Raw genomic sequence first — 12,689 nt, forward strand, 5'->3', positions numbered from 1 at the left:
GGGTAGTCATGTTTGATAGAGATCAACCCTTGAGGTCTCCAGACCTTAGCATGGTTGTCTTCATTAGAGGAGCTCTGGTGGCACCAAGTTAGATCTTTAGCGGGTCATGAACATCTCCATAAAGGATCAGCTAAGAAAAGAAGACCCGAAAAGCCAGTGAGTTCATAATCCTTTCTCTCCAAGACGAGCCCTAGTTTGCTAAGGAAGAGATTACGTATCTGGAAAGCCCACACGATGGATCTAAAAGCCCACTTCAGTTATGAATCTACCTTATTTTTGGGCTAATGTCTTAACATGAATGGGCAAAACTGATGGATAGTGACTTGCTTGAGTGTTGCATCCACCTATTCTCGAGCTCATGTTCCCGCATGAACTGGCCCAAATGTTGTACCGAGCATATATAAACAAGAGTCGGATTACCTAGTAGAGGTACATAGCACTGACGTGAGTATTCTGTATATATTACAAAATTCTATAGGCCCACCATGATGTGTGTGTTTTTTCCACTATGTCTATTCATTTTACCAGATCAGTTTATGACATTGATCTCAAAAAAAGGCAAATCCAAAGTTCAAGTAGACCACACTACAAGAAGTAGTGGACAACCATTGAAGCCTTCCTAGGGCCCATCGTGATGTTTATTTGCCACCCAACCTATTTATAAGGTCACAGATGCATGGATGAAGGGAAATCACAAATATTAGTTCGATCCAAAACTTCTATAACCCTAAGAAGTTTTTAATGGTAAGCATTGTCTCCCCACTATTTCATGTGGTGTGGTCCACTTAAGCTTTGGATCCGCCTCATTTCTAGGCTCATCCATAAGCAAAGTGAAGTTGGTCATAATGGGGCCTACAAAGTTTTACCAAACATACATGGTACCTAAGTAGGTGCAGTGTTCCACATTTGCAGTCAACGACTAACGGGGATTGCATCCTGCCCCCACCTGGACGGATTAGCCCATGTATTTGTTTATCGACATTGTTCATCCCTTCTCTTGGGTTATTTTAAGGTATAAGCCCATATCCAAGTAGATCCAACACTCAAGTAGATGACACCCCATATGACTCTTGCATTTAATGCTTTGTACAGAAAATGCAACCCAAGTGCCCAATGTGGTGTGGTCCACTACCTTATAATGATCCTAAAAAATGAATGGTCAGCGTGGATAAACAGATACATCGCAATGAGCCCTCTATAGATAAGCCTGGGCAGTAATCCATCCAGGCGGAGACAAGATGCAATCCGCATTCCAGTCAGACAATGAGTTTTCAGTTGCACGGGCTCGCAACAACTCTAAGAAAGGAAGCGGATCTCGAATCCATTCGGTGCGAGTAGTCAATTTCTTGCATGAGTGTCAAATCACATGTAAGCGACTAGCTCACCAGAAAGCATTAGCGTGATCCGGTCTGTTGAGCCAATGAGGCCCACCCACCATATAGATGAGACGTCTTAAGAATCTTTATGTCGTAGAAATTATTACAAATGATCGGATGATTGTGGGCCACTAAATTTGGATGACCGCTTTGTTTTTCTTTTATCCGTTCATTAGCAGGCATTAATAAATGAGATCACTACATGGAAATAAGATACTCAAGTAGCTTATATTAGTATCTACTTATTAAATAAATATGTTTGGAAAACAACATGCTTATAAACTTCTCTCTCTTTGGTCTCTCCTAATGTCTCTCTTTAGCAACTTATGAAATGTAAAAAAAAACTATATATATATATATGTATATATGTATATATAAGTAATGTAATCAAGTAAATTTAAGTAAAAATTTACTTATAACTAATCATATACCAAACTTATTTATTTGAAATAAGTTGCTTATATAGTGCTATAAGTAGAAAAATTAACTTATTCGGTGGTATCCAAATAGGCCTTACATGGAAAATTAAGCTAGGCATCTCTAACTGGGCTCATTCAATGAAGGGTCTAGATCTTGGTAGAGGTGGGACTCACCCAGGAAGCAATGTGCAATCACACTTAAAAACTATTTATTCACTTGTTGTGGCCCAGCTAAGTTTGGTAATGGACTAACTTTCAGTGTGTCCCTTCATCCTGGTGGGGCGCATTTGATGAATAGTTTTGATGATATATGCACAAGACTGTGGAGCGCACATTCCACCTAGGATCATCCACCACCCCACCCCACTATCCCAGAATTATGTGTTACCCTTACTGTGGGGCACACCTTGATGATGTGTTGTATATCCACGAAGTCCATCCCTTTTTCCAACCTATTTTAGGATATGGTCCCAAAAAGTAAGCATATCAAAATCTTAGGTAGGGGTTGAGCACATCACCATTAAAATCTTCAAAGGGCTATCGTGAAGTTTTTTGTAATTTTTATTTCCCATCCATCTAGCTGATAATGTCAAGAAGACCTAAATGAAGGGAAATTTGTGACACTCTGGCCCTTTAATACTCAAGAGTTAGATGCCCTCAGGTTTCACTGTTAACTTTTTCGATTTAGTCAGTGATCACACGTGCACATGTATGCTTGAACCTGAAAAGATTCAATATTTTAGACGAAATTGTATTTCCGAATATCCAAAATTCAATAAATTTTCTATATGAACCAATTGTGGGCCCTGGACCCTCATATCCACCTTCTATCGAGTCCCTATTGTTTGGTTAGATAAAGACCCTCGATCGAACTCACCAAATTGATTATTTAGCATAATATTAACCGGTAGAATCACACCAACCATCGAGACCATAATGTAGTGAGAACAACTGATTATAAGGTAAGTAGTACTTTATCGGTTCAACCAACTGAGTATAACAAAACATCTAGTGGAGATCGCGTTTTGTCGGTTCTACCGACAGAACTATCGGTTCAACCAATAGCCACCATCGGTTTGACTGACAGGAACCTGAGGTTTGTGCTCCCACAAACCACCAATCGAGAAACTAGCATTATAATACTTTTCTTTCATTTTCTTTCGTTCAAATGACCCTTTCAGCACCTGATGGGGAGAAAGAGTGAGAGAGAGAGAGAGGAAATTTTGAGAGCCAGGAGAGGATCTTACCACTCCGAAGCGTCGCTACTCAAGAATGGATTTCATCATAGGCCAAAAGGGTGAAGGAACCCGTAGTTACGGGCTACTAGCAAAGCCCAACAGCCACATGCATCCTCACTGAGTTGTCTCGACCACTCTTCACCGAGTTTGGGTTGGGTAAGTCATCTTACATGTCATTTTCAGTTGTGCATGCATATTACATGCCCCTATCTTGTGCTTGCATGTTACTATGTAAGTTCTTATCAAATCAAATCATTGCATATGTTAGGAATTGGTGTCCTGACTAGCTTCCTGAGCAGCCCAGTCGCATGCGAGAGCCACGGTTGTCAATCAAGTCGCCTTGGGTTTCGAGTAGAGATGGGTTGAGTTGGGAATTGACCTAATTGGGGCTAACAAGTGTTGAATCCCTCATTGAAAGTTAACTTTATTGATCATAGAAAATCCCAATCCTACACAAGGAAAGGGCTTCAGACTCAATAGACTCATTATACTTATAGATAAGTGAGTGAGTCCCTTTCTCGCACAATGTGAAGATGATCTTCAATATTGATGAAGAATCGTCAGCTCCCTTGAACCCAACCACTTCTGATGCTTCAATCAGTGCTTCGAGGTTGTGAGGCTTAGGGTTTGGTTGTTCTTCTCTATTTAAATTATATGATTTAAACACATAGAGAAGATTCCCATGAGCTATGCATTCAAGAGTTCCAACACAATGATTTGTCTATGATGAGTACTTTTGGAAACTCATCGAATGTTATAGTTCATAATTCAATCCAAGTAATAAAGATGTGAGTAAATACTTATGTCAAGGATTGAATGATAAACTCTAATGAGAAAGAGGGAATGAGGAAGATTATATTAACTCTTAAAGCAGCTCTCTCAAACTCTCTTAAATTCTAGCTCATTTTACAAGAAGTAAACCATGTGTATTTATAGAGTTGAAATCCCAACGATAAAAAAATAGGCAAAAATCTAACATTGTCGATGTCATCGAAGGGTATTCGTTGCCATCTAAATTTGAATTTCGATGTCATCGAACCATCTTCGATTGTATCGACTTCCTATACTAGATATTCAATTGTGTGTAGGACAGACTCTATCCGATCTCATTAAGCATCTTTCGATGTCATCGATGTGCACTTCGATGCCATCGAGGGATGTCTCAATGCCCTTAGGATTACTTTTTAAAAATTATACAAAGGTTGTTAAACAGTTTTGTCCTTTGTTTGATGTCATCGATTAGACCTTCAATTCATCGAGATTTAAATTTCGATGACATCGAAAGGTCTTCGATGCGCTCAAAGAAAATTGGATTTTCCTTGAAAGGTTGCTGGACAAACTGGAGTTAGTTTCGATGCAATCGAGCAGCCTTCGATGTCATTAATAACTTACTCTCGATTACATCGAGGAGCACTTATAGTATATTTGGTTTTTGGAAGAAGTAAGCCCAATGTCGATGTAATCGAAATGTGTTCGTTGTCATCGAAGCATAAGTTTCGATGTCATCGAACATCATTCAATGCAATTGACAATTCCCATCATGTTTTTATTTTATTGTTGGAAATATGGACATGTATTTGATGTAATCGAACAATGTTCGATGACATCAAAAATGTCCTCGATTGCAGCTCGATGCAATCAACAAGGCATATATTTTACCTATTTGTTTCATACTTCTTCAAATACTCAAAGTGCAAACCACTTAAACTTACCGGAAGATTTTTGAAATAGTTTTAGGGTAAGTTAGGTTCTTATGGGGGCATATACCTTTCAAGGTTTGTTTTGGGTTTAATGAGGCTTTAGTCTACCTGTTAAGTATGATCGTATGCCTTCATATTTGATGAGTCTTGGTCTTGATGTCTTCAACTTAGGGCTCACTTAATTGACAAACTCAACGCTCACGTATATTAACAAACAAGGGCATTTTCACACATACCGATTTAACTTTATACATTCTCTTAAGCATCTATAATCACTTGAATATTACATTTATTTTGTATGTTTCACATGAACATGAATTATAGCATGCCCTTATATGAGCAACATGTGCTAGATTATTAATATGCTTAGAATTGTGGAAATATGGCAATTGCAAACCAATTGTGAAACCTGTGGGCTATTTGTAATTGTTTATGTGATCAGTATAGCCATTTTATGAATTGTCACATTGCCACCTTCATGATTTGCTTATGTGATTTGGATTCCTAATGCTATGAATCAACGAAAGCAACAATGAACTAGTGAACTTTATCATGTGAAAGTTATGTAAACTGATTAAATCCTTGTGATATTAGCACCCAAAGTGGCTTGATGGATGGAAATATTTATTGTGTCCTTCAATAGACTTGGTTGTCCTATGAGGCTTGATGGATTAAAATATTTGTGGTGGCCTTGAATGGACTTGTTTACCCTATATGGCTTGATGGATTGAAATATTCGATATATGTTGAGATCTAAATATTACATATTTATCCCCAATTATATATTACTTTCTCGTACATATAAGTGTCAAATCTATAACAACCTGAATTTCGACTTAAAAGAGTAACCCATAAGTATGGCCAACCTCAAAATTAGATCCATCTTACACTCTAAGATGGGCCGTATTAAGCACTCACAAAATGAATGGACGGAGTAGAATTCCCATAACATCCCTGTAGGCCTTACAATCTGATGCATGTACACAGAGAATGTATACTCCCGCACCACACCTAAAACTTAAGTCGTTCAAAGAGAGGTTGACCCAATGAGATTCAAATCAAAGAGAAATTCTCTTACGCCTGCCAACAACGGACAACCGTCTATTATATGGAAGACGGATCATCGTCGTCATCCAGAAGGACGATCCAAGCCGTCAATCCTGTAGAGGGATCAAATCTGACCCAACCCCAAGTCGTTTCACACAAAGACAAGTCCCCACCTGGGCCCAGAACTAGTCACAACTAGACTGTGCGCAGAAGAGAAATTCAGAAGAAAATAGAAAACGTCCGAGAAAATCGACGATCCTGTAGCATCCACCATTGGACAGAGATCATCTCAGCCATCCAATCTACATCAGTTGAAGGTCCGAACAAACCCATAATGTCCGAAAAGAATGCGAGGGAAGTAGAATAAGGCATTCCACCTTTTCTCTTGCGTAAACCATGCTTTTGAAAACTCTGGTTGTGCACTCTCAAGAATCTTATTCGCAAGGAGATGTGATCAGGTCAAGAACCCGACTGGCTAGATACCATCAGAAGACAACATCTAACTGTTCAGGAAAACCTCCTTAAATCAAGAAAGATGAGAATCAATCCGTCAGTTGATCAATGGACGACTGCTCGATCACGTGCCGAGCAACGAAACTAGTGACAGGCATCTAGTATTGATCAGAGATGTCCATTGGATGGCCTCCTCCCAAAGAGATCACCTAAAAATTAGATGAAACTAAACACGATTACCACCCCATAGATTGGGGTCCACACGCAGGTCCACAGTGGGACCCCTTGCGTAAACAGAATGCACAAGGAGAGAAAAGTCGTCGAAATATGACTCTCCTTCCGTAGGGACCAAACAAATATAAATAGGAAAGAAGGATGAGAAAGAAACATCCAAGAAGAAAGAAGAAAGAAGGAGATAAATAGAAAGAAAGGAAGACAAGAAGTAGTTGTCAGGCGTTGTCTGTCAAAATAATGACGACGAAAGAGAAGAAAAGAAGGAACGAACAGGCATGCACTAGTCTACTGGACTACTTCTTGAGAATAATTTAGGTTCAACTGATCTCCTTTTCTTTTTTCTTTTTTCTTTTTGTCCTTCTTACCTCTTCTTATCCCTTCACAACAATAGAGGTGGAATATAAATCACACCTTCTATAACCATTAAACCTGCTTAGAATGTAGTGGTGAACTGGACACTAATCTTGATCATCCGATTCATGTGAGTCAGGATAAGAGAACATGTTCTGATCTTAAGATTACCCTAGGCCTTTGACCTTACTAATAGTCGATCGAACAACTAAAGGTGAGGGTTTTTCTCCTTTAAGCTTACTTGATTTAAGATGATATTATCTTGCCTTTTATGTGCTTTCATGATACTGTGAACTTTTCTAAAATTGTTTAATTTACCAACATCAATTATCTATCCTTTGGGAATTTTGATATGACTTTAATTATGCGCGATTTTTACGAATTTACGTGAGGCCATGGATACAAGCCTTGCCCTTGCCTTTACCAATTTCTTAAGTTAGCCCTTGCTACTCTTCTCTTTATTGAGTTAGCAATTGCCACTCTTTTTATTATTGAGTTGGCCATTGCCACTCTCCTCTTTATTGAGTTAGCCATCTCCTCTTTGTTGAGTTGGCCATTGCCACTCTCTTCTTTATGAGTTAGCCATTACTATTCTCCTCTTTACTTTACTAGCCTTGTACTATTTACCTTTAAGGCTTAGGCATGTGTCTTGATATTCCAGAACTCCTATGATTCAGTTTACATTCTCTCTGATATAAGTGATATGTTGAAGGTATCACAACTAGTAATTTAATTATTATACCATGGACGTAATGCGCTCTGGGTAGAGACCCTCTTGGTCATCGCGTGATTCCTTGGGTTTTTGGTTAATGGTGCATAAATTGATGCAAGTAATTCGCAATACGTGTCACATCATTTCTGGGATTGGATGTCGCAAATAGTCACTCCATAAACAAATCGTGTCATGTAATTCATCCAACTCATGTGTTGTGCTACCTCGAGGTGTTCATGTAAATGCACGGTAGCGTTGGACATGCCAGCGAATGTCCATAGTTATGGGATGTGGGTCGAGTCGGGTTTGCTATGAATTATATTCCAATATGTAATGATCACTACGTATGATGAGACGCACACACTTTGCTAGGATGCATTCATATATATATTGGTTATGCATACTAAAACATCTCATAGTAGTAGAGTACGTAACGTATCAGAACCTTTACATTACTTTTAAGAATCTCTTGAATTATTGTTAATCTTAAAGGATGACCATCACTATGAGTAGGGCATTGACCCTCTCCAACCGTATAGGTGATGCAAGTGACGTACAGGTTAAGGACCCAGAAGACCAGTTCCCGATAGAAGATTTTGCTGAATAGAATAGAAAAATAATTTATGACTTATTTTAATTATGCTTCCGCTATGCAACTCAGACATTGAAATAAGCCCCCCTTTGAGAGAGCATTTGACAAGTTTATTTAATTGTGGAATGATAATTTTATTTAATTTGATTCTTATGAATGATTACCTTTATGAAAGTAACTGGATGTGATTAGATGAGAGGAAAGAATCAAGGCAAGACCTTGAGACACCCAAATTCTTTCATTATTAACACCCGATTTCCTCGAGCATGAGTATGAACTCTAGCCGTGAAAATTCGAGATGTTACAATTAGTATCAGAGCATGAGAATAAGATTAACTAGGCCTAAGGGAATGGACCATCATTAGCTTTATCACACAATCAAAATTAGATACTTAAAGTTATTTCCCCTTGAGTAGTTAAGAAATCAAGGAATTAGAAACCAATATTCAGGGTCCCCATTAAACTTGATGTGGAATTTAAGAACTACGAACCTAGATACCCTCATGAATGAATTCCCAAAATTTTGAATAAACTTATTCTGAACTATAAGCCATCCTTAAATAGAGTAACAATCAAGAAGAACCAGTTTCCCTTATGGGAATAGAGAATTTTCTAAATTTTTCCAAATTTTTAACTAATTCAACAAATTTCTGACATATTGAGAAATCTCCACTAGTTGCAGAAAGAAGACACATCAGAAAACTTCAAACATTTTTTAATAGATCACCTAGGTCTCCATCAACCTCCCTCTAAAATTTCATCTCAATTGGGTTGGTAGAAAATTCCATAAAAGTCCGACAGTAGTAAAAATCAGTAAAAATTGTTGCTGGACAGTAAGCTTTTATACACCCCATAAAGGTGAAACAAACCCTAAATTGTAGAATCTTGCCTCGCAAATTTTCCTGGAATATCAAGAATAAGTTAGGGATTTAGGATCCAAATTTCAAATAGATTGGACATATGGATCAGAAATTAAAATTTTCAGAGTGCATAACTGCCTAAAGAACCTATATTCATCATACTAGGGATTTTCCCAAAGCAATAGGCACACTCTAACTAGACAACCATGTTCGCAGGAAGTATGGCTCCCAAGTGGAAGGCTACTCGAGCAAACTTCATACCCCCAGAACGCACAACTGAGAATGGCACACCTCAGGAAGCAATTGTAGGATAATCAACGACATCTTTATCAACACCCTGTAGAGGGATCAAATTCAACCAAACCCTGAATCATTTCAAACAAAGACAAGCCCCCGCCTGGGCACAGATCCAATCACAATTGGACTGTGCACAGAAGAGAAATTCTGAAGAAAATAGAAAACATCATAGAAAACTGATGATCCTATAGCATCTACCATTGGATAGTGATCATCTTAGTCGTCCAATCTACATCAGTTGAAGGTTGTTCACAACCCCAGGTGTAGGGTCGTGATGTAATAATAATCTCAGTGACACCGATGTCGAATCTACAGGGACTAAACTTATACATTTCTGAAAATAACTAGAATTAGAACTAGAAGAATATCTAAATCTAAATCTTAAATAATAGAGAGAGTAATTCTGAATAATGTAATTGAAACTTGTGAATTTAAAGGTGGGAACTAGGGTGCCAAGGATCCACTTGTAGCTATTAGGATGATACCTTACTTGATTCAAGAGATCCAACTGGAATCAGAGTCCTATCTTATCCAGTTGGAGAAAGAGATGGTTAAATATCTGAACTTCCCATTAATTTAACCTCAATGGAGGAGAATTGTAGAGATTTGAAAGGGATTTCGTCACCCAACCATGCCTAAGAGATGATGGTAAACAACAGGATTTACCAATCCCACAATCTTAAATAGGAAAAGAAGATATTCAAAGCTATATATCACAGCTCTATTGTAATTTGAGTCACAATAAACCATTGAAAATTGAAAATATTCCTTAAAATCAACTAAAAATCAATGAAGTTCAATATAAACATGAATCAAAGCAAAGTAAATATCCCAATCACACTACAAGCTTTACCTCTTAGCCCTAGCTAAGAGATTTAGCCAACCATAGATATGATTGAACTAAGAACTCTTAAATAAAACATAAAAACAACTAAGGAAGAAGAAGAAAGACTCTTGGCGGCAGCTCTCCACCCTTCTGCTCCACTCCTTAAACCCTAGAAGATCCCTAGGAATGTCCTAAGGACTCCTATTTATACTTGTGAAGCCCTATCTTACGCAACTCCTTGGAATTTTTGAAAACCGTCTTGAATTTACACACTCTGCATATGCCCTGTATTATGCTTCGGTCGAACCAAAGTTAGTTTCGGTTGGACCGAATTAAGACTGAAAATCTCACTTTGTCGTTGGACAATTCTACACAATTTCGGACGGACCAAAGTTGATGCTAAAAAATCATGTATAGAAAATCTGTCAAATTTAGGTTGGACTGACTCCAACCAAAGTCTCCAACCGAAGCTTCGATTAGACTGAAGTTGGCTCAGGTCAAACCGAATTATCATGTTTTCTTGCTGGACTGTTTTCTGTGATTTCGGTCGGACCGAAGTTGGCTCAGGTCGGACCAAAATGTCTTGTTTTCTGCTGCGGATTCTGCATTCTTTCAAGTCCTTTCTTCATCCTTTATACTTGGTTTTCTTGGATCTTTAGCTGTGAATTTTTCATTCGTGGCCTCTTAAGATCTATGTTTTACCTTGGTGATTCTTGAGCATTAAATCCATGCTTTTAGCATTCTTTTCAATCCAAACTCTCAGATTCACATTGCAACATAAACAAGTATAAAATATACCATTAAGCATTATGTTGTTCCTAAAACCAAGATATAATTAGGAGAAAATATGCAATATTTGACATTCAACACACTCCCCAACCAGCATTTTGCTAGTCCCGAGCAAAACATGCGTGAAATAATCTTTCATTCTCAAAGTTCAAAACTACTATCAGAAAACAATCTTTTGTGCAGATGAGTATGAATGAGTATAGTCCAAAGAAGCAAGAGTAAAAATTTGAAAATTTAGAGTTGAACCAAGTGAGCAATCAATCAAATAGGTGCGTTATTATTCATTCAAGAGTATAACTTCATATATATTATCATTACATAATATTAGTCATGCTCATCAACTCAAGATTAATTGAATAATCAAGTATTGATTCCGAACTTATCCCCTTTTCCTTCTTTTTCTAGTTTTTTATTTTATATCGATAGTCTCTTTTTATTTATTCATTCTTTTCAAACTTTCTATTCTTTTTCATTCTTTTACAGTCTTTTCATCATACATGACCTTTTTGTCTATCTCACTGTTTTTTAACTAGTTTTTTTCATCTTTTAAGGTGGATAAAATCCTCCAGACTTAATTCTCAACATCTATCAGTGATTCACATGCTAACAATCAGTAATTCTAGCACAGCTCTCAGAAAGCAAATTGAATGTGTCTTGTGATTTAGATCAACATGGTATTCAAACTTCCTCTTAATAAATTAAGTGCAAGAACTTTAAGTGATAGACTACTCAGTTGATCAAACTCCAACAATTCAGAATTTAATCTTCATCTTATCATACTCAAAACATTCTTAAAGAATGCACAAACTATCACTTTTTAAACAGGTTTTTACTTTGAAAATTTGAAATTTTCACTGATTACACTGATTAGTTTACTAATCCACACCCTTAACCTAAAATCTACATTGTTCTCAATGTAAAAGAGATTAGTATGCAATGCACATGAGGCAAAGAAAAGAAAGGAGAAGTGATGGAATGGTAGTACCTGAAGAAGGAGAATTGAAGCTATTCCAAGGTTCTTAACGTGAAGTTGGGCTAGCGAGAAGACTAAACCAACTGAAAGCAAACTATCCTAGTCCTAAATCTTATGAAAGCAATAAACCTAATCTAAAACCCAGAAAGCAGGGAATGGTTACTTTACTAGCCTTGTACTGTTTACCATTAAGGCTTGGGCATGTGTCTTGATATTCCAGAACTCTCATGATTCAATTTACATTCTCTTTGATACAAGTGATATATTGAAGGTATCATAACTAGTGATTCAATTATTATATCATGGACATAATGCGCTCTGGGTAAAGACCTTCTTGGTCATCGCGTAATTTCATGGGTTTTTGGGTAGTAGTGCACAAATCAATGTAAATAATTCGCAATGCGTGTTACATCACTTCTGAGATTGGATGTCGCAAATACTCGCTTCATGAATAAATCGTGTCACATAATTCATCCGACTCATGTGTTGTGCCGCCTTGAGGTGTTCACGTAAACGCACGGTAGCATTGGACATACCGATGAATATCCGTAGTTATGAGATGCAGGTCGAGTCGGGTTTGCTATGAATTATATTCCAAAATGTGATGATTACTACGTATGATGAGCCGCATATACTTTGTTAGGCATGCATTCATATATATATATATATATATATATTGGTTACGCATACTAATACATCTCGTAGTAGTAGAGTACGTGACGTATCAGAACCTTAACATTGCTTTTAAGAATCTCTTGAATTATTGTCAATCTTAAAGGATGACCATCACTATGAGTAGGGCATTGACCCTCTCCAACCGTA

General features: G+C 37.5%; 1 protein-coding gene across 2 annotated transcripts in view; it reads left to right on the plus strand.

Moving 5' to 3' along the window:
* Positions 1-3,070: 3,070 nt before the first annotated feature.
* Positions 3,071-12,689, plus strand: part of LOC131239884 (uncharacterized) — a 74,585-nt gene continuing 64,966 nt past the window's right edge. The window contains exon 1 of one of the 2 annotated variants that reach the window (XM_058237789.1): positions 3,071-3,189. The gene's annotated coding sequence lies outside the window, so the exon portion shown is untranslated. The remainder of the gene's footprint in view (positions 3,190-12,689) is intronic. The other variant, XM_058237788.1, reaches the window with a different exon arrangement.

Source organism: Magnolia sinica, chromosome 3 (genome assembly GCF_029962835.1).
Source record: "Magnolia sinica isolate HGM2019 chromosome 3, MsV1, whole genome shotgun sequence".
NCBI lineage: Eukaryota > Viridiplantae > Streptophyta > Magnoliopsida > Magnoliales > Magnoliaceae > Magnolia > Magnolia sinica.